General features: G+C 43.5%; 1 long non-coding RNA gene across 1 annotated transcript; it reads right to left on the bottom strand.

Moving 5' to 3' along the window:
- Nucleotides 1-1313: 1313 nt before the first annotated feature.
- Nucleotides 1314-19587, bottom strand: LOC141407390 (uncharacterized). Its single transcript, XR_012416287.1, has 2 exons — nt 19392-19587; nt 1314-2997 (listed from the first exon to the last, which is right to left on the bottom strand). It is a non-coding gene; the product is annotated as an uncharacterized lncRNA (long non-coding RNA).
- Nucleotides 19588-20094: the final 507 nt, after the last annotated feature.

The following is a 20094-nucleotide window of genomic DNA, read 5'->3' as shown; positions in this document are numbered from 1 at the left end:
ACAAGTCACTGATATGACATAGAAAGAAGAAAAGAGAGAGAAAGAAAAATATAGATGGATGAATGGTGCCTAGAAACAGTACTTTATGCTATAAAATAAAAGCACTAGAACGATGGTTAGTGATTGGGAGGAGTAACTTTAGATATGGTAATCAAGGAAAGCCTCTTTGAGGAGGTAACATGAGGAAGAGTTATTTCAAAAGCCAGAGGGGAAAGCCAGGCCAAAACAAAACCAACAAAACAGGCCAGGCACGATTATAATCCCAGCACTTTGGGAGGCCGAGGTGGGCAGATCACAAGGTGAGGAGTTTCAGACCAACCTGGCCAATAAAGTGAAACCCCATCTCTACTAAAAATAAAAAAATTCACCAGGTGCGGTGGTGTGTTCCTGTGGCCCCAGCTACTTGGGAGGCTGAGGCAGGAGAATCACTTGAACCTAGGAGGCGGAGGTTGCAGTGAGCCGAGATCACGCCATTCCACTTCAGCCTGGACGACAGAGCAAGATTCCATCTCAAAAACAAAAATAACCAAAACAACAACAACAACAACAACAACAAAAAACTGTGTGTGCAAAGGCCCTGAGGCAGGAATGAACTTAACATGATAAAAAACCTGGCCCAGAGGATGGACCCAGTGAACCACCTTGGACACATGTCCTTGGCATTTGATGAGTTGCCCCTGTGTGATCTCTAATTCTTGATGACTAGGCTGAAGTGAGAGCTGGACTCATAGGTGTGTAGACGGGGGTCTGTAGGCCCATGTGGCTATTCATCCTCACCGAGGCAGCATTTCTGATGAAGTTATAGCTGTATGGTATTTCATGGTCAACTTTAGTTTTAATGGGAGGTATGTGAGGAAGCAATATAGTATAATGGCTAGAATTAGAAGATCTTGGTTGAGATCATAGCTCTTCTTACTGGTTTTCTGACCATAAACAAATATTTTACATACCCTATAACTCAGTTTTCCCATGGAGGTAAAGATAAAACTATCTCACGGGGCAAAAAACAAATCACTGAATGGCTAAATCACCAAACAATTAATTCACCAAACTTGGCAATTTACCAAAGCCTTGCATTAAACAATATTTTAGATATTTTAAATGAATATGAATATTCTTCAAAATATAGATCCTTATTATGTATTTGATATATATTGAGAATATTTAGAAATATAGTAAAGAATGTGTGTAGCTCATTAATATATTCATGAATATTACAGTTTAATAAAGGGAGTGTTAGAAAATCTCTATATGCTTAAATTATATTTTAGCAATAATCATAACATGAAATGAATAACAAAAATAGATAGAAAATAAATGCAAACACTGGAAATTTCCATTTATTGAATCTTTATATAATCTTGTAAATAAAATGAATAAAAATAAATTATCATGCAAAAAAAGGGAAAAAACTCAATCCAGTTATTCAATCAGTTTTATATTTGCCAAAGATTAAACATTAATATTTTGGTTATAGCCTCGTGTAACATTATTTTATGTAAATAATTGTTCAGTAACTAATGTGTCCGGAATTGGTAGGCTCTTGGTCTCATGACTTCAAGAATTAAGCCGCAGACCCTCGCGGTGTTACTGCTCTTAAAGATGGTGTGTCCGGAGTTCTTTCAGATGTTCAGATGTGTCTGGAGCTTCTTCCTTCTGGTGGGTTCGTGATCTTGCTGACTTCAGGAGTGAATCTGCAGACCTTTGCAGTGAGTGTTACAGCTCTTAAAGGCAGCCTGGACCCAAAGAGTGGGCAGCAGCAAGATTTTCTGTGAAGAGCAAGAGACCAAAGCTTCCACACTGTGGAACGGAACCCCAGCGGGTTGCCACTGGCTAGTTGGGGCAGCCTGCTTTTATTCCCTTATCTGGCCCCACCCACATCCTGCTGATTGGTCCATTTTACAGAGAGCAGATTGGTCCATTTTGACAGAGTGCTGATTGGTGCATTTACAATCCCTGAGCTAGACACAGAGTGCTAGACAGAAAAGTTCTAGAAGTCCCCACTAGGTTAGCTAGATACAGAGTGCTGATTGGTATATTTACAAACTTTGAGCAGACATAGAGTGCTGACTGGTGTATTTACAATCCCTTAGCTAGACATAAAAGTTCTCCAAGTCCCCACTAGACTCAGGAGCCCAGCTGGCTTCGCCTAGTGGATCCTGTGCCAGGGCCACGGGGGAACTGCCTGCCAGTCCGGTGCCATGCACGGGCACTCCTCAGCCGCTGGGCAGTTGATGGGACTCCCCACAGAGGAGCAGGGGGCAGCGCTAGTTGGGGAGGCTCGGGCCCCATGGAAGAGGTGCGTGGAGCGCTGGTTTTGGGCATGGTGGGCTGCAGGTCCTGAACCCTGCCCCACTGGGAGGCAGCTGAGACCCGGCTAAAATTCGAGTGCAGTGCAGGAGGCCGGCACTGCTGGGGGACCTGGTTCGCCCTCTGCAGCTGCTGGCCCAGGTGCTAAGCCCCTCACTGCCCAGGGCCTGCAGCGCCAGCCAGCAGCTCCAAGTGCAGACCGCCCAGCCCACACCCACCAGGAACTCGCGCTGGCCCAAGAGAGCCATGTGCAGCCCACATTCCCACCTGCCCCTCTCCCTCCACACCTCCCCCAAGTAGAGGGAGCCCTCTCTGGCCTCAGCCAGCCCAGAGAGGGGCTCCCATGGTGCCATGGTGGGCTGAAGGGCTCCTCAAGCACTGCCAGAGTGGATGCCGAGGCCGAGGAAGCACCAAGAGTGAGAGCTGCTAGCATGTTGTCACCTCTCAATCCCCCCCTAAACAGGACACCCCAACTGCTGTTGGGAATTTGGCCGATGACTGCTTTAGCTACTTCCTGCTGGATAGGGGTGATGAAGGGGCCCTGCAGTTGTAGTGTCCTCCAGAGGGGAGCTCTCTAGGCCAGTGAAAGTGCTAGCAGGTCGGTCCAGGGGTCCTCAGTAGAAGTTGTTAGTTGAACTCATTTGGGGTTCCATTTGTAAGACTATTTGTAGCTTGATGGTCTCGATTCTAGAGGAAACAAATTTGACAAGAAGGTTAAAAATACAGGGCCCAAAGGCGAGGAACAGCAAGATGGCTGCCGCGGGACCTAGAAAGGGGAGACTGCCATGTTGCCCAACTCCAGAGGTATAAGAGTTTGAAAGGCTTTGATTTCAGAAGCCTTTTTCTGTAAACGCTGGGCGGCATCTCGTACTATCCCTGACTGGTTAGTGTAAAAACAACACTCTTCCTCTAAGAAGGTGCAGAATCCTCCTTTCTCAGGAGGTCTAGGCCTCAGCGGTTTTGGAAAGTCACTGCTGCCAAAGAGTCTGTTTGGGATTGTAGAGTAAGGATAGATTTCGTTATTTCTTGCAAACTGTCTGAGAAGTACTTTGACAGTGTGTGGTAGTAGAATAATGAAATAGATAAACCGGCTATTCCGGTTCCTGTAGCAGTAGCCATTCCTAACCCTATAGGTAGGGGTAATAGTTGTATGGCTCTGTGCTGATGGACTTGAGCTTTGAGGGGTACTGATAAAGTCTGATTTCTGGGGGCAATGTTAATGTTGGGACTTAGAAAGACTAAGGTGCAGGTACCTGTCCAGTTAGTGGGGAGGCAGATATAGGTCGACATTCCACATAAGAAGAATATACCGTGGCTGGGTAGACAGAAATTTACCCTGGCTTTTAAAGGAATAGGTTACAGTTTTTTTTCTTTACTACTTCCATCTCTCTTTCTTTCTCTTCGACTTCTCCTTTGTCTCTCTCTCTCCTTCTTTGACTCTTCCTCTCTTTCCTTCTTTGACTTCCTGTCTCTCTGTCTCTCCCTCTGTCTCTCTCTTTGTCTCTCTTGTTTCTTCCTCTCTCTCTAAGTGAACTGTGTAAAAGGTAGAGCTTAGTCAACTACTAATGTTGTTGTAACAATTTTTTTAAATTTGTCTTTTAGTGTTTTTTTTTTTCTTTTTTGAGACAGAGTCTAGCTCTGTTGCCCAGGCTGGAGCGCAGTGGCACTATCTCCGCTCACTGCAAGCTCTGCCTCCCGGGTTCACACCATTCTCCTGCCTCAGCCTCCCAAGTAGCTGGGATTACAGGCGCCTGCCACCATATCCGGCTAAGTTTTGGTATTTTTTAGTAGAGACGGAGTTTCACCGTGTTAGCCAGGATGGTCTCAATCTCCTGACCTCGTGATCTGCCCGCCTCGGCCTCCCAAAGTGCTGGGATTACAGGTGTAAGCCACGGTGCCTGGCCTTGTCCTTTAGTTTAAAACAAACAACAATTAGAAGAAAAGAATAAACTTAAGTGTCAAATTTAATTAAATATTTTATACATGGACTAAAATTTGCATTCATCAAACAAAAATATTACACCTTGTACTTCTCACTGTTTCACTGTTTCAAATTTTAAAACACAGATCAAAACTCAGGCAGTTACATAGAGTGAGAGAATTGAGCTACATCAAGTTCTGTTTTCTTTCTCTATTATCAGTGTGCTATCAGTGTTTACTTTGATTCTACACTTTAAAGGCAGGCATAAATAGTATCACAGGGCTGGAAATGCTAGCTGAGCCACTCCAAATTGTTATAGTAACAAACATCTCAAAAACAAACAAACAAACCCTATTGCTTGAGTTCATCTGTGGAGGACTGCTGTAATTAGGAATTTTCTGAATTAAGTTATATGTAGAATGATAATGCTTATTAAGGGATAAGTAATTAGAATGTGTTAATTTGAAGCTTACAAGCGTATCACTCAAACTCAACAGTAGTCCCTGCAATTATTTAGAACTTAAACCAAAAAATATTTGAGGAGGGGAGGTGGCTTTTGTCACTGATGTTACTTAGAACTGCCAGGACATAGCATGGTAAAGAGAGGATCAATTTTTAGTTGGTTTTATTCTTGTTTTTTTTTTTTTTTCTTTTTTTTCTTGAGACAGAGTCTCACTCTGTCGCCCAGGCTGGAGTGCAGTGGCGCGATCTCGGCTCACTAGAAGTTCCACCTCCCGAGTTCATGCCATTCTCCTCCTCAGCCTCCGGAATAGCTGGGACTACAGGTGCCCGCCACCACACCCGGCTAACTTTTTGTGTTTTTAGTAGAGACGAGGTTTCACCGAGTTAGCCAGGGTGGTCTCAATCTCCTGACCTCGTGATCCACCCATCTCGGCCTCCCAAAGTGTTGGGATTACAGGCAAGAGCCACTGTGCCCATCCTATTCTTGTTTTTAAATTATTGACAGTGTACCCCTCCTACCACACCCTCAGTATCCTACTGCATTTAGTAACCAGCAACACCATTACTATTTATAATTGTGGTATCTGCTGTAATGGGTGTCACAGAGTCCTCTGAGGTAGAGTGTCCAGGTGTACCTAGGAGGACTTCCTTGAAGAGGGATTTATTTTTTATTTTATTTTTTTTAAACGGGGCTCTGTCACCTAGGCTGGAGAGCAGTTGTGCAATCATAGCTCATTGCAGCCTCAAACTCCTGGGCTCAGGTGATCCTCCCACTTCAGCCTCCTGAGTAGCTGGGACTATAGGTGCATGCCACTAATGCCCAGCTAATTTTAATTTTAATTTTTTTTTGGTAGAGATTGGGGAATCTTACTGTGTTACCCAGGCTGAGCTTGAACTCCTGGCCTCAAGCAATCCTGTGACCACGGCCTCCTAAGTAGCTAAGACCACAGGTGTGAGCCATTGCACCCAGTTAAGAAGGGATTTTTAAAGAATGATTTAATATTATTTACGTACCATAAAATTTACCTCTTAAAGTGTTGCAGTTCAGTGGTTTTTAGCATTTTCACAGAGTTTTATAACCATCAGTACTGTCTAATTTCAGAACATTTTCATCAACCCAGAAAGAAATTCTGTCCCCCTGAGCAGTCATTTTCCAGGACCCCCAACCCAGCCCCTGGCAACCATGGGTGTGCTTTGTGTGAAGAGAGGCTCTTGAGCTGAGACCTGAGATGTGAATAGAAGTCAACCTGTCAGATAGTGAGGGAAGGCGGACAGCAGCGTGAACAGTATCTAGCACAGCACAGGTGAAGGCAAGAAATTAACAGGAGACCTGCGTGGCCAGGGCACAGAATATGAAGGTGAGTGGCTTGAGCTACAGCACAGCGTACTGGGGAAGACCCAGCCCACAGGGACTTTGCTGGTTCTCCTAGTAGCAAGGAGGCCCTGAGGTCTGATGCAGAGCCTTCCCGGCAATACACGCTCAGAAAACATGGAGGGAACTACCCTGTAAATACATCTTTCATAGTCTTTTAAAACATCATAAAGGATTGCTCTATTTTATTTTTATATATTATTTATTTATTTTTATTTCTATTTTTTTTGAGACAGAGTCTCTCTCTGTTTCCCAGGCTGGAGTGCAGTGGCACGATCTCTGCTCACTGCAACCTCCACCTCCTGGACTCAAGCAATTCTCAAGCAAGCCTCCTGAGTAGCTGGGACTACAGGGTGCGCTCCACCACGCCCGACTGATTTTTGCATTTTTAATAGAGATGGAATTTCATCATGTTGGCCAGGCTGGTCTCGAATTGCTGACCTCAAGTGATCCACTCGTCTAGGCCTCCCAAAGGGCTGGGATTACAGGCACGAGACGCCACACCTGGCCAGATTGCTTTATTTTAAATATTTACAACATAACATCAGACATAGGAGAGACATACATGTGTGCTCCCCCTGTCGTGGTGTAATCTTACTGTCTTGTAGAAATCTGGCTTGGACATTTAGACTGCACAAATAGCCATGCTAAACCTGCAAATCACCTGTAACTGATTTTCTCAGGAAACACCAACTCCAAACTTGGAACTCCTTGTTGAGTTTTGACAGGATGAGGGATGGAACTCAGATTAAAGATCTGGAGGGTGGAGCAGAGATTCAGAGTAAGTTCTTTGTCATTTGAATTTCTTCCTATTGACTTTTTCTTTTTTTTTTTTAAATTTGATTGCTTGTTTAGTTGTTTTTGTTGTTTTTTTGTTTGTTTGTTTTTAGAGACAAGGTCTTGCTCTGTCACCCAGGTTGGAGTGCAGTGGTGTGATTACAACTCACTACAGCTTCTGACTGCTGGGCCCAGGTGATCCTCCCCACTCAGCCTCTCAAGTACCTGGGACTGCAGGTTCACCACCTTGCTAGGTTAATTTCTTCATTTTTGTAGAGACGGGGGTCTCACTATTTGATATTTGAGGCCAGGCTGGTGTTGAACTCGGTCTCAAAATATCCTCCTGCCTCAGCCTCCCAAAGTGCTAGGATTACAGGTGTGAGCCACTGTCACTGTGCCCAACCCTGTTTTTTTAATTTGAAATTTAATTCTCCACTTGGTTCCTCTGAGAAGACTTTGGATTCCCCCTCGGAACCAGATGCAGACCAAAAGTCTCAGTCCTTGCCCCATCCCTGGCTACTCTGTTCCATCCCTTGCCCCCATAACCACTTTTATTAGTTTCCTGTGTATTACTCTTGTGTTGTTTATGCAAATACATGCCAACATGCATATGCAATCTTATCTCTCCCTTTTCTTTCAGAAAAGATAGCATACTGTTCTAAGACTTGCTTTCCCCCCTGACTATAGTATGGAGAATTTTCCATATTAGGATACAGAATGCCCCTCATTCATTTTTTCTAACAGTTGCATGGTGTTACAAGGTTTATTTAACTGCTGTCCCATTGATGGACACTTGAGATGTTTCCAATATTCCTCCTTGTGATAATGTTACAATGATAGATCTTGTTCTTGCATAATTTTGTCCATGTGCAGCTGTGGTTGAATTCCCAGAGGTGGGATCACTGGGCAACAGTAGTACATTAGCCATCCTGTTAGACGTTTAAGTACCAGGTTGCCTTCTACAAGAATGGAACCATTTTTTCTTTCCATGAGCTAGGTTTGTGCACAGACATCTGTAGAGTGTTCTGAAACTTTTGGATTTTTCCAAGCTGATGTATAAAAGATGGTATCTCAGTGTAGTTTTAAATGTGCATTTTCTTCATCAAACATCCTTTATAAATTTAAGAGCCCAGCATGGGCAACATAATGAGACCCTGTCTTTGTTTTTACAAAAAAATTTTTTAAATTAGCTGGGTGTGGTGGTGCTCACTTGTAGTCCTGTCTACTCAGGAAGCTGAGGCAGGAAGATTGCTTGAACGCAGGAGTTCAAGGTTACAGTGAGCTATGATGGAGCCACTGCACTTCAGCCTGGGCATGAAAGCAAGACCATCTCTCAAAAAAAAAAAAAAAAAAAAAATGGCTGGGAGGTGGAGGTTGCAGTGAGCTGAGATTGCGCCACTGCACTCCAACCTTAGCGAGACTCTGTCTCAAAAAAGAGCCGTTTGTATTTCTTTTTTGTGAACTCTATTCCAATCTTTTGCCTCTTTTCTGTTGGGCTATAGGTTTTTCATATTCTCAATTTCTAGGAAGTCTTTATATATTAAGAAGGTATGAGTTGAAAATTTTTTTTCTCATTTACCTATCTTTTGGCTTTGCTATGATATTTTTCCCTCTCTAGAAGCTTTTTATTTTTATATAATCAATTTTTTTTTGTTTATGGCTTCTGGATCTTTAAAATCATAGACAGGCCTTTCTACACCAAAATTCCAAATAAATTTGTTCATGTTTTCTTCCTACGCTGTTAAAATTTCATTTTTCACGTTTAAATTTCAATCCATTTGGAATTTATCCTCATGTACAGTGTGAGGTGTGGATCCAGCTCTGTCTTTTTGATGGTTATCCGTTTGTCCTAGCACCATGTATTTAAAATGTTAACATTTACCTCCTCTGAAATGAGTCACCAGATATATTTCTGTATGTCTCTGGGTCTCTTTCTGGATTTTTTGTGGACACTTGGCCATTTCCTCACTGTTTCAATTATGAACACTTTGTAGTCTGTTCTATTGGCAGGGAAATTTTCCTTCTTATTGTATTTTTTCACAGCTTTTCTGTCCAGTCTTTCTTGTTTGTTGCTCCCATGTAAATGAGAATCAGCTTGTCTAATGGCAGAGAAAGGGGTAGTTATGTTTTTCTGCATTATATTACATTCCTACAGGTTTTTATTGATTCATTCATCCCTTGGTTGCAGCTGTCTACACACTGGGGTGCTTCATTTGCTCTGTTGACCCCATTTTTCCTAACCAGATCCATTCCTCAAGCCTGATCTACACATGCCTCTCCCACCTGCCTCTGCCCGCCACATTATCATATTCCAGGATCTCTGCAAAGCCTGCAGAGACAGACATTGTTCCTGCTGGGCTCCTGAGGTCCCCTCCATCACCTTCTCATCCCCAAGGGAGGATGATGGTGTCTGCTTGGCCTCTAGGTAATGCAGGTTGATGAAATTGAGCACAGTAGACAGCGTGTGCGGTGGGGTTGAAGGACTAATCCAGTGTAGAAACAGCATTTACAGGCTGTTGGAATCAAAGCGCTGGGCAGAGAGGACATTGAAAGTTGATTAACAACATTTCTCATTTTGCTGGCCACCTATGGGAAGGTGAGTGACACAGTCACATTCCACTAGGAAGGCTTGGGACATTTCCCCTGTTGGAGAACTGGACCTAGGGAAAAAGAAGGAGCAGGAGAGGCTCTGGTGTGGCTTTCGTTAGAGTCCTCCAGTCTTCAGGTTTTCTGCCTGCTAGACAACCCCTTCACAATACAGGAAAGGCAAGCATAGTTGCTGCTGGGAAGCTGGGATTGGGAATCCCAGTGCTCTAAATCACCAGTAAAACCAGGACAAAGACCTTCACCCTTTCATACCAGGGGAACAATGATACAGAATGTGATTTGAAAATCTTAACTGGCAAAGGATATGAAAAGATAATTATTACGAGCCCCCAGTGACCACATAAATATTTTATAGCCGTGTTCTTTCAACAACTACTCTTCTTTTTTTCTTTTCAGATATTCACTCGGGTCTCTAGACATGGTGACACCCCAGGGATGGTGGCAGCTGAGAATCTAGGCAAGGAGCACTTGGTTACAGATGTTCTTTGGGTTTTCTTCAGTTTGTCATGCAGAGTCGCTGTCTCAACAAGCATATTCTCATAAGCCCTTGCAGGCAGGGTCTGGTTATCTTCGCCTCTTCATCCCCAACTGCACGAACACTTGAGAAGGGCTCAGTGTATCATTCCTTTGATGGATCCATTGATGACAGCTCATTTTGGGCAGGTGTTTTATTGAATCAGAAGGAATCCCATCAGTAATCCCCTTTAAGGGAATTTATGCGGTCTGTTAGTTGCCAACTTAGTTCAGAAACTTCTCCTCAGAAACATGTCCTGAGCCTGCAGCTATAAGTTAGCTCATGCTCTGGCAGATTTTCAGACGTCTGTGACATCACCTCCACCTGACAGCTCTGCGTTCTCCTTAGAGATCTTGCCACATTTCTCCACCTCTCCTTAAATCTTGTTTTCAGAATTTTATGACACTCAAGTTCTTCCTGGGAGTCGTTGGCTCAGAGAGCGTAGGCCATCTGCCAAAGTCTGAGCCTCCTGGCGGGGCAGGGATGCACAGGCCTCAGGAACCTGGAACAGGTGCTTTGGTCTCACCTATGGAGACCTGTTGGTCTGCATCTGTGAAGACATCATAATCATCACTAGCAGTTTTAGTTTTCTGAATGACTGGGACATTCAAAGTTCTCCTAGTGCTGCGCTCACAGGTAGTCCTGGCCATCTGGGAAATAGGGGAGGCGGGTGCAAGAGGGCTGAGCAGGGGAGCCCCAGCCCTCTGTTGCCTTTTGCAGGCAAGAGGATAAAACAGCTGACATCTGTTTAGGGCGTGGGAATCCCCTTACACTGGAAGCCTCAGATAAAGTAAACCAAAACATTTCATTAAAATTCATTTCCTTTTCTCACATCTTACTGAAAACAGAAAAATATTTCAACCTTGGCATAGCCACTGAATTATTCATCGGAAAATTAAAAACAAAATACAAAACAAAATTTTGATGCAACGCAGACTGGATCCCCCTGTCCCATGCTCCTTGCTGTCCCTGCCCCTGAGGTGAGGCTGGGGCCTGATCTTGCACCATGGCCCGCACTAAGGAGACCATGTTCTCTTGTCCTCTCATGGTAGCAGTCTGATCTTTCTTTTCTTTCTTTTCTCCCTTCCCTAACCCTTCCCTATCCCTTCCCTATCCCTTCCCTTCCCTTCTCTATTCCTTCCCTTCCCTTCCCTTCCCTTCCCTTCCCTTCCCTTCCCTTCCCTTCCCTTCCCTTCCCTTCCCTCCCTTCCCTTCCCTTCCCTTCCCTTCCCTTCCCTTCCCTTCCCTTCTCAGCCCTTCCCTTCCCTTCCCTTCCCTTCCCTTCCCTTCCCTTCCTTCCCTTCCCTTCCCTTCCCTTCTCAGCCCTTCCCTTCCCTTCCTTCCCTTCCCTTCCCTTTCCCTTCCTTTTCCCTTGCCTTCCCCTTCCCTTTCCCTTCCCTTGCCTTCCCTTGCCTTCCCTTGCCTTCCCTCTTTCCTTCTTTCTTTTTTTGAGACAAGTTCTGGTTCTGTTGCCCAGGCTGGAGTGCAGTGGCATGATCTTGGCTCACTGCAACCTCTGCCTCCCCAGCTCAAGAGATCCTTCCACTTCAGCCTCCCAAGTAGCTGGGACTACAGGTGCACACCACCAGGCCCAGATAATTTTTGTATTTTTTGTAGAGATGGGGTTTCGCCATGTTGCCGGGCTGGTCTCAAACTCCTGAGCTCAAGCGATCCACCAGCTTCAGCCTTCCAAAGTGCTAGGATTACAGGCCTGAGCCACCACGCCCTGCCTGGTTATTTCTTAAAATGCCTATTTTATCTTTCAGCTCTTGTATTGTTTTATTGGATTCCTTAGATTCCTTGAATTGGGTTTCAACTTTCTGCTGAATCTTGATGGTTTTCATTCCTATACAGATTCATTCCTATCCTATCAGACTGTCATTTCTGTCTGGTTAAGAACCATTTAAAGTGAACTAGTGTGGTCATTTGGAGTGAGAAGACACTGGCTTTTTGAGTTGACAGAGTTCTTTTGCTGGTTCTTTCTCTTCTGTGTGGGTTGATTTTCCTTTAATCTTTGAAGTTGCTGTCCTTTCAATGGATTTTTTGCTTTTATCTTCTTTGATGCCCTTAAGGGTTTGACTGTGGTATAAGGTGGGTTCAGTCAACTGGCTTGGCTTCTGGAAGATTTCAGGGGCCAAAGGCACAGCTCAGCCCGACTAGGCTGTGTGCTCTAACCCTGGGGGGCTGGGACCAGGCCTATGGCTTTGTTCTCTGGCCCCTCAAGGTTAAGCACCTGCTGCACTGCAGGGGCCAGTGTGTTCCCAGTCCACTGGCTACAACACTCCAGTGGGGGGTACCTGCCAAAGTGCTTCACTGGGGTGGTGGCAGTGGGGTCTGCCCTCATGCATGCATGGCAACCATCACCTCTTCTTTGAGAGTTGTTTTTCTATTCCTTGATGGGCATCCTTTAGAAATAACGTTAGGGGGATCTTCTTGTAGTAAATTTCCTCGGGTCTTATTTTTCTAAATATTGCTTTATTTGCCTCAGACTTGGAAGTTACTTTTGCTAGATGGAGAATGAAAGTTATTTTTCTTCTAGCACTTTAAAAAATAGTACTCCATTGTCTCCTGGCTCCATAGTTGCTCTTAAGAAGGCAGCTGTCAATCTAATTATCATTTTCTTTTTTTTTTTTTTGAGGTAGTGTGTTGCTCTGTTGCCCAGGCTGGAGTGCAGTGGTATGATCTCGGCTCATTGCAACCTCTACCTTCTGGGTTCAAGCAATTCTTCCATCTCAGCCTCCCAGGTAGCTGGGACTACAGGTGCGTGCCACCATGTCTGGCTAATTTTTGTATTTTTAGTAGAGACGGGGGTTTCACCATGTTGGCAAGGCTGGTCTCGAACTGCTGACCTCAGGTGATCTGCCTGCCTTGGCCTCCCAGAGTGTTGGGATTACGGGCGTGAGCCATGGCGCCTGGTCCTAATTGCCATTCTCTTGAAAGGATCTGTCATTTCCTCCTGGTTCTTTTTTTTTTTTGAAACACAGTCTCTCTGTCGCCCAGGCTAGAGTGCAGTGGCACTATCTCAGCTCACTGCAACTTCCGCCTCCCAGGTTCAAGCGATTCTCGTGCTTCAGCTTCCTAGTAGCTGGGACTACAGGCGCATGCCACCATGCCTGGCTAATTTATGTAATTTTAGTAGAGATGGAGTTTTATCGTATTGGTCAGGCTGGTCTTGAACTTCTGACCTCAGGTGATCCACCCGCCTCGACCTCCCAAAGTGTTGGGATTACAGGCATGAGCCACCATGCCCAGCCCTTCTGGCTCCTTTTATAGTCATCTTTTTGTGTTTATTGTTTTGCAGTTCGACTACTGTGTGTTTAAGTGGGGACTTTTCCCTTATTTTCCCTGCTTTGGGGATTGGTTGGAATTCCAGAATGTTAGGGTAGATGTTTTTCATTAATTCTGGAAAAATTTCAAGCATTATTTTTTCAAATCTTGACTCTTCCTCATTCTAATTTCTCCATCTGGAACTTCAGTTAGATAGTTACTGGGGCTTCGTCATTCTATTCTTCCTTTCTTTTAACCTGCCTTTCAAGTTTTCCATCTGTGTGTTCATCTGTGCTGCATTCTGGGTAATTTCTTCAGACACGTTTTCCTGTTTATTGGTGATTAAAGACATTCCTTTCTAGAAGTTCTTTCCCCCTGGAATCTTATTGGGCAATTTGAAAAATCTTGGCCCTTTAAATTCTTTATTTAAATGTCTTGAAACTTATTTAATATCATTATCTTCTATATGGAATAGTTTTAATATCTGTGGTCTTTGTGGGTCCAATTCTGTAGTTTATGCTTATTCTTCCCTGGCAATTTCTTTAATCATATGCTCAGGGATTTTTGAAGTCAAGTGTGAATGACCTCAAAATGGGTGCCTTTGCCCTCGTGTCCAAACATCTGCGTGGCCTAATATTGAGGAGAGTCATGGTATCATTTTTTGAGTTTCTCCAGGTTTCAATCTAATATATGAAAGCCATCCTCTTGTGGGCATTTCATTTGCCTTTTCATACTTGCTCAGTTTAAAATACCTTAAAACTATTTGTTGTTTTAGAGTAATGTGCATCTCATTCTTGTGTTGGTGTGTTCATCAGTTTAACCCTTTGGGAAGGCTAGGATCTTAATAGGTTTATAAACGAACACTGGAAACAGTCTTAGTCTGTCACAATTTGGAAGCTGCCAGTTGAATTTTATTGAGGGGACGAGTTAAAGGAGAAGGTCAGCTTGGCCCTCACCCTGCATCTGTAGCTTAGCAGCAAGTACTGCCATGTCCATTGCCAAAACCTGGCTCAAGTCTCCCATCTCGCTCTCTCCATCTTCAATGCCATCACTAGACTAAGTTGTCATCGTATCTTGCATGAACTCTTGGCACTCTGATTCTCTGATTTGGTTTCCTATTGCAGTGTATTCTAGAGGAAGCAACACACACACACACACACACACACACACACTCTTACTTATCCCATGCTGAATGAATATCTACCTTTCTGCCTCTTGCAAGTTTTTCAAAGTTGATGTTAAAAATTATGAATGCATGGGCAAAGGATTTGAACAGACAGACATTTCTCTCTCTTTCTTTCCTTCTTTCTTTTTCTTTCTTTCTTTCTTCCTTTCCTTTCCTTTCTTTTTTTCTTCTTCTTTTTTTTTTTTTTTTTTGATGATGTCCTGCTCTGTTGCCCAGGCTGGAGTGCAGTGGCACGATCTCAGCTCACTGCAACCTTTGCCTCCTGTGTTTTCATCATGTTGGCCAGGGCTGGTCTTGAACTCCTGACCTCAAGTGATCCGCCTGCCTTGGCCTCCCAAAGTTCTGGGATTACAAGCATGAGCCACCGTGCCCAGCCTTGAATAGACATGTCTTCAAAGAAGATGTATTCATGGCCAATAAGCTTATGAAAAGATGCTCAACGTAACTAATCATTAGAGAAATGCAAGTCACAAAAACATGAGAACTGGCTGGGCGTGGTGGCTCATGCCTGTAATCCCAGCACTTTGGGAGGCTGAGGTGGGTGGATCACCTGAGGTCAGCAGTTTGAAACCAGCCTGCCAACATGATGAAACCCCGTCTCTACTAAAAATACAAAAAGTTAGCCAGGCGTCATGGTGAGCACCTGTAATCCTAGCTACTTGGGAGGCTGAGGCAGGAGAATCACTTGAACCCAGGGGGCAGAGGTTGCAGTGACCCAAGATTGCACTACGGCACTCCAGCCTGGGCAACAGACCAAGACTCCATCTCAAAATAAACAAACAAAATGACAACAACAACAACAACCAAACAAAAACACAAAAAGTGGCAAGTGTTGCTGAGGATGTGGAGAAATTTAAATCCTTGGGCATTGCTGATGGAAATGTAAAATGGTGTCACTGCTGCAGAAAACAGTGTAGAAGTTCCTCAAAGACGTAAACAGAATTACTGTGTGATCCAGCAATCCTGCTTCTGAATATATACCCGAAATAATTGAAAGCAGGGACTTGAGCAGATATTTGTACACCTGTGTTCACAGCAGCCTTCTTCACAATAGCCAGGAAGCGGAAACAACCCAAGTGTCCACTGCTAGACGAATGGGCAAACAAAATGTGGTCTATATGTATGATAAAAAGAGGATGGTTTCAATAAACCTAATAATGCGAAATAAATATTACTCAGCTTTAAAAAGGAAGAAAATTCTGACATGTGCTACAACATAGATGAACCTTGAAGACACTATGGTACATGAAACTAACCAGTTGCAAAAAGACAAATATTGTAAGATTCCACTTATCTGAAACACCTAGAGTAGCAATATTGATAGAGTTAGAAAGTGGGATGGCTGTTGCCAGGGAGGGTTAGTCACTTCTGTACAGGGAGTACAGAAGTTTAGTTGGTAAAATGAGAAGGTTCTGGAGCTAGGTGGTGATGATGATTGCACAACAGTGTGAATGTACATAATGCCACAAAACTGTATACTTAAAAACGTTTAAGTGAGAAACTTTATGTTATATGTATTTTACCTCCGTGAAAACAATCTAAAATAATAATGTGTCATGCTTTTCCATATAAAATAAAACTTTTGAAGGAAGGGGCCAGATATTCAGTGTTTTTACCATTTTATTTTTTTAAATTTATTTAGTTTTTTTGTTTGTTCGTTTTTTCAGACGGAGTCTCTGTCTGTTGCCAGGCTGGAGTGCAGTAGTGTGATCTCGGCTCACTGCAACCTCCACCTCCCAGGTTCAAGCAATTCTCCTGCCTTACCCTCCCAAGTAGCTGGGACTACAGGCACATGCCACCACACCCGGCTAATTTTTTGTATTTTCAGTAGAGATGGGGTTTCACCGTGTTAGCCAGGATGGTCTCAATCTTCTGACCTCATGATCCACCCACCTCAGGCTCCCAAAGTGCTGGGATTACAGGCATGAGTCACTGCGACTGGTTTATTTTATTTTATGTTATTATTTTATTTTATTTTATTTATTTTTGAGATGGAGTTTTCCTCTCGTTGCCCAGGCTGGAGTGGAGTGATGCGATCTCGGCTCACTGCAACCTCCGCCTCCTGGGTTCAAGTGATTCTCCTGCCTCAGCCTCCCAAGTAGCTGGGATTACAGGCACCTGCTACCACGCCCGGCTAATTATTTGTATTTTTAGTAGAGATGGGATTTCACCATGTTGGCCAGGCTGATCTCGAACTCCTGACCTCAGGTGATCCACCCCCCCTTGACCTCCCAAAGTGCTGGGATTACAGTCATGAGCCACCGCGCCCGGCCGACATTTTATTTATTGTGTTAAAATATACATAACATAAAATTTACCATCTTAGCCATTTTTAACTGGCATTAAGTAAATTCACATTGTTGTGCAAGCTTCATCACCATCTATCTCCAGGATTTTTTAAATCATCCCAAACAGAAACTCTGCAAACATTAAACAAAGCTCTCCACTCTTCCTTCCCCCAAACCCCTGATAACGTCTATTTTCTGTCTCTATGAATTTGCCTATTTTAGGTACCTCATATAAGTGGAATCATTCAGCACGTGTCCTTTTGTAACTGGCTTATTTCACTTAGCATAATGTCCTCAAAGTTCATCCATGTTGTAACATGAGTCAGAATTTCCTTCCTTTTTAAGTCTGAATAATATTCCATTGTATGTGTATACCATATTCTGTTTATCCACTCACCCATCAATGGACACTTGAGTTGCTTCTATCTTTGGGCTATGGTGAATAATGCTGCTATGAACGTGGGTGTGCAAGTCAGTTTAGTGGTATTTTCAAAATGCAATGCTGAGCCCTGGCTGCCGTTTGCACAGTGTGTGGGTAGGACAATAGCAGTTAGTAAGTAGGTGAGTCAGTGAAGGCTGTGCTAGAAATCTCAAGACCTGAGTTTGAGCCCCAGCCTCATTACTAATAACTTCTTGTTTTTGAACTTCTGTTTCCACACCTGAAAAATGGGGTTAGGATTTCGTGCATCTTTGCCTTCGTAGGGTTGATGTAAGTTTCAAACAAGAGAGGAAATGTGAAAGCCCTTGGTAAACTGGAAAACTCTATGCAAATGTAAGGTTTAAAAGAGCACTTTTTTTTTTTTTTGGAGACAGAGTCTCGCTCTGTCTTCCAGGCTGGAGTGCAGTGGTGTGATCTTAGCTTACTGCAACCTCCGCTTCCCAGCTTCAAGTGATTCTCCTAACTCAGCCTCCCGAGTAGCTGGGACTATAGGTGCCTGCCACCACGCCCAGCTAACTTTTTGTATTTTTGGTAGAGATGGGGTTTCACCATGTTAGCCAGGATGGTCTTGATCTGCTGACCTCGTGATCTGCCCGCCTCGGCCTCCCAAAGTGCTGGGATTACAGGCGTAAAAGAGTACATTTTAATATAGGAACATATAACCAAATTTTGTAGTATCATACATTTTCTCCCAGTAAGTACTTCAGAAATATTGTTTATTTGCAGAAGGCAGAATGTTACATTCCTTTACTATTTCTTCAATTTAAAACTGAATTGGTACCAATATTGCAACCTTGATACAAATATTAGTATTCTGCGTGTATTTCCTCATTTACTTTTCAGTTTTACACAAATGAGTTCAGTGCCCTTGTAAAAATATAGTCATCTTAATACATTTTCAATTATTTGGAAGTGACTCCTTTTTCCCTGAGTAAATCATTTTCTAAGTTTAAGATAAACACGTTCAACACCATTCATTTTTTGAGGGCAGTGTATCTGGAGTCTAAGTACTTAGACGGTGTGCACCAACTTAGTCCAGAAGTGAGCTGTGCAGACGAGGACCAATGTGCTTTCAAGTCTCCTCATTGCCTGCACAGAACTAGGCATGCCAAACAGAAAAACATTTTTTCCTTTTCAGAGGTTTTATTGTTTGAAATGTAATAGATGAACATGTAAGGATGTGATCTTTGGATGACAGTTTATAACGCCCGTTAATAGACACAATTTGGGGGTAAGTTCTGAGAAATGTTATTCTGTGACTAATGGGCAAATGTATCATGGTGATGAGGGGTTATTTTTCTTCTCATGTGTGCTGTGTGGTTTAGGGCTCCGGATCCATGCTGGACAGTTGTTCCACCACAGCATTTTCCCACCAGCTTTGGGGCCACCGCATGGTGCTGTGGTATTACTGACACTGGGACTTGGTATTTTTACAAGTTCTTGGTCAATTAAATTCAGGATACGAAAAGTCGGGCTTTCCGTGTTTTCCTGTGCATGTGCCAAAGCCCTCTTCCTTCCTGGTAAAGGTTAGACAAATAGGGCAACATCATGATGACCGCAGGGATAGGGTGGCTCAAGGTCAGTGGTGAGGGAAGCCTGAGCTTCCTGCATGGGGTCAAGGTCAGGACCTGTCTTTGGTTACCATTCAAAAAGAAGCAGATATTCGAGGTGTTATATCCTCCTGTCTGCCCCAAATGTAGAGACTTATTGGTCCCCAGACGTGACACCTCTTTGAATGTAAAAGGAACAGTATGTTTTAGTCCCACCTCATCTCCTTTTGATTGATTCAAAGGGAAAAGATAGTTTTATCTTGTAAAAGTGCTTAAAAGTAAGAGGTAACAATGCTCAGATTACAAGACCTTCTTATTAAAAGCAATTGGGATTATATAAACCTTTTTGTGGGTGGCACAGAAAGTCATCTGCATATTTTACCTTCTTAGATTTGGGAAAAGTGATTTATTTTCAGTCAAGGCAATGACAAGTTGCAAGTTGTCCAATACTAAATATGCGATAACAGAGCAACAGGCTGCCTGTCAATTACTGGGTAATAGAACCTTCACCGCCACCACCTGCAGACCTCCAGCAGCGCCTCCTCATTCCCTGACAATTTTGCTCATCTGCTCAAGAAATTCTAACATATTCTACATTCTGTCTTCCAACTTAAAAAAAAATTCTTTGCTAAGAATATTTTGGCAATCAAATGCTCTTCAAAAAACAACAAAAATATCCAAGTGTTTATTTGTCTTACCTTCTGTTCTCTCCTCCTCTGTGTAGAGGGATGTACTGCTGTCACCATGGCTCTTTCAAATGGCCCTGAATTCTTACGCTCTGACCTTGAACTCCGGGTGCTTGCCTGTTTGCCCTCTGTCTGACAGTAATGGGTCCTTCCACTGTGACATCGTTCCAAAGCACTCTTCTCCAAGGTGGTTTTGTTACCTGTCAACGTTCTGGGACAAAGCGTCTCTAGTTAAATACATTTGGGAAATAAATGCTGAGTTAAGCAAACTCTGTTGTTGCAGGATTTCCAAAAGTCCTCGATTTCTGATAGGCGTGGCATGCCACCCTTTTCTAATCTTGCTGACTTTGGAAACCCCCTTTCATGAGCGCATCTCAAGCATAGCTTGTGGAGTTAGCGTTCCGCAGATGCACTTGGGAAAAGGCCAGCATGATACCGGCGAGGTTGTAGTGATGACTGCACAAAACCTCAGATTCTCTGATATTAAATAAATGCCTGGCACTGCCTTGCACAACTGTGGGCATTCCTTACTGAATCCAACAGCCCTCCTTACAAAAAAATTAAACATAAGCATACTTTAAGTTAAAAGTAGCTCTGAGTTTTAAAGCATCATGTGGTGAGGTTTGAAGGCTCAGAATGAAGTTTGCATTTGTGAGTATTGAGTTTTCTTAAAGCATACAGCTTAAGAACACGCAGTTCTGGGGACTGGACTGTG

This window comes from Macaca fascicularis, chromosome 7 (assembly GCF_037993035.2).
Source record: "Macaca fascicularis isolate 582-1 chromosome 7, T2T-MFA8v1.1".
Lineage (NCBI taxonomy): Eukaryota > Metazoa > Chordata > Mammalia > Primates > Cercopithecidae > Macaca > Macaca fascicularis.
The sequence above is the reverse complement of the archived record's forward strand: the minus strand, read 5'-3'. Positions and strand labels throughout refer to the sequence as shown.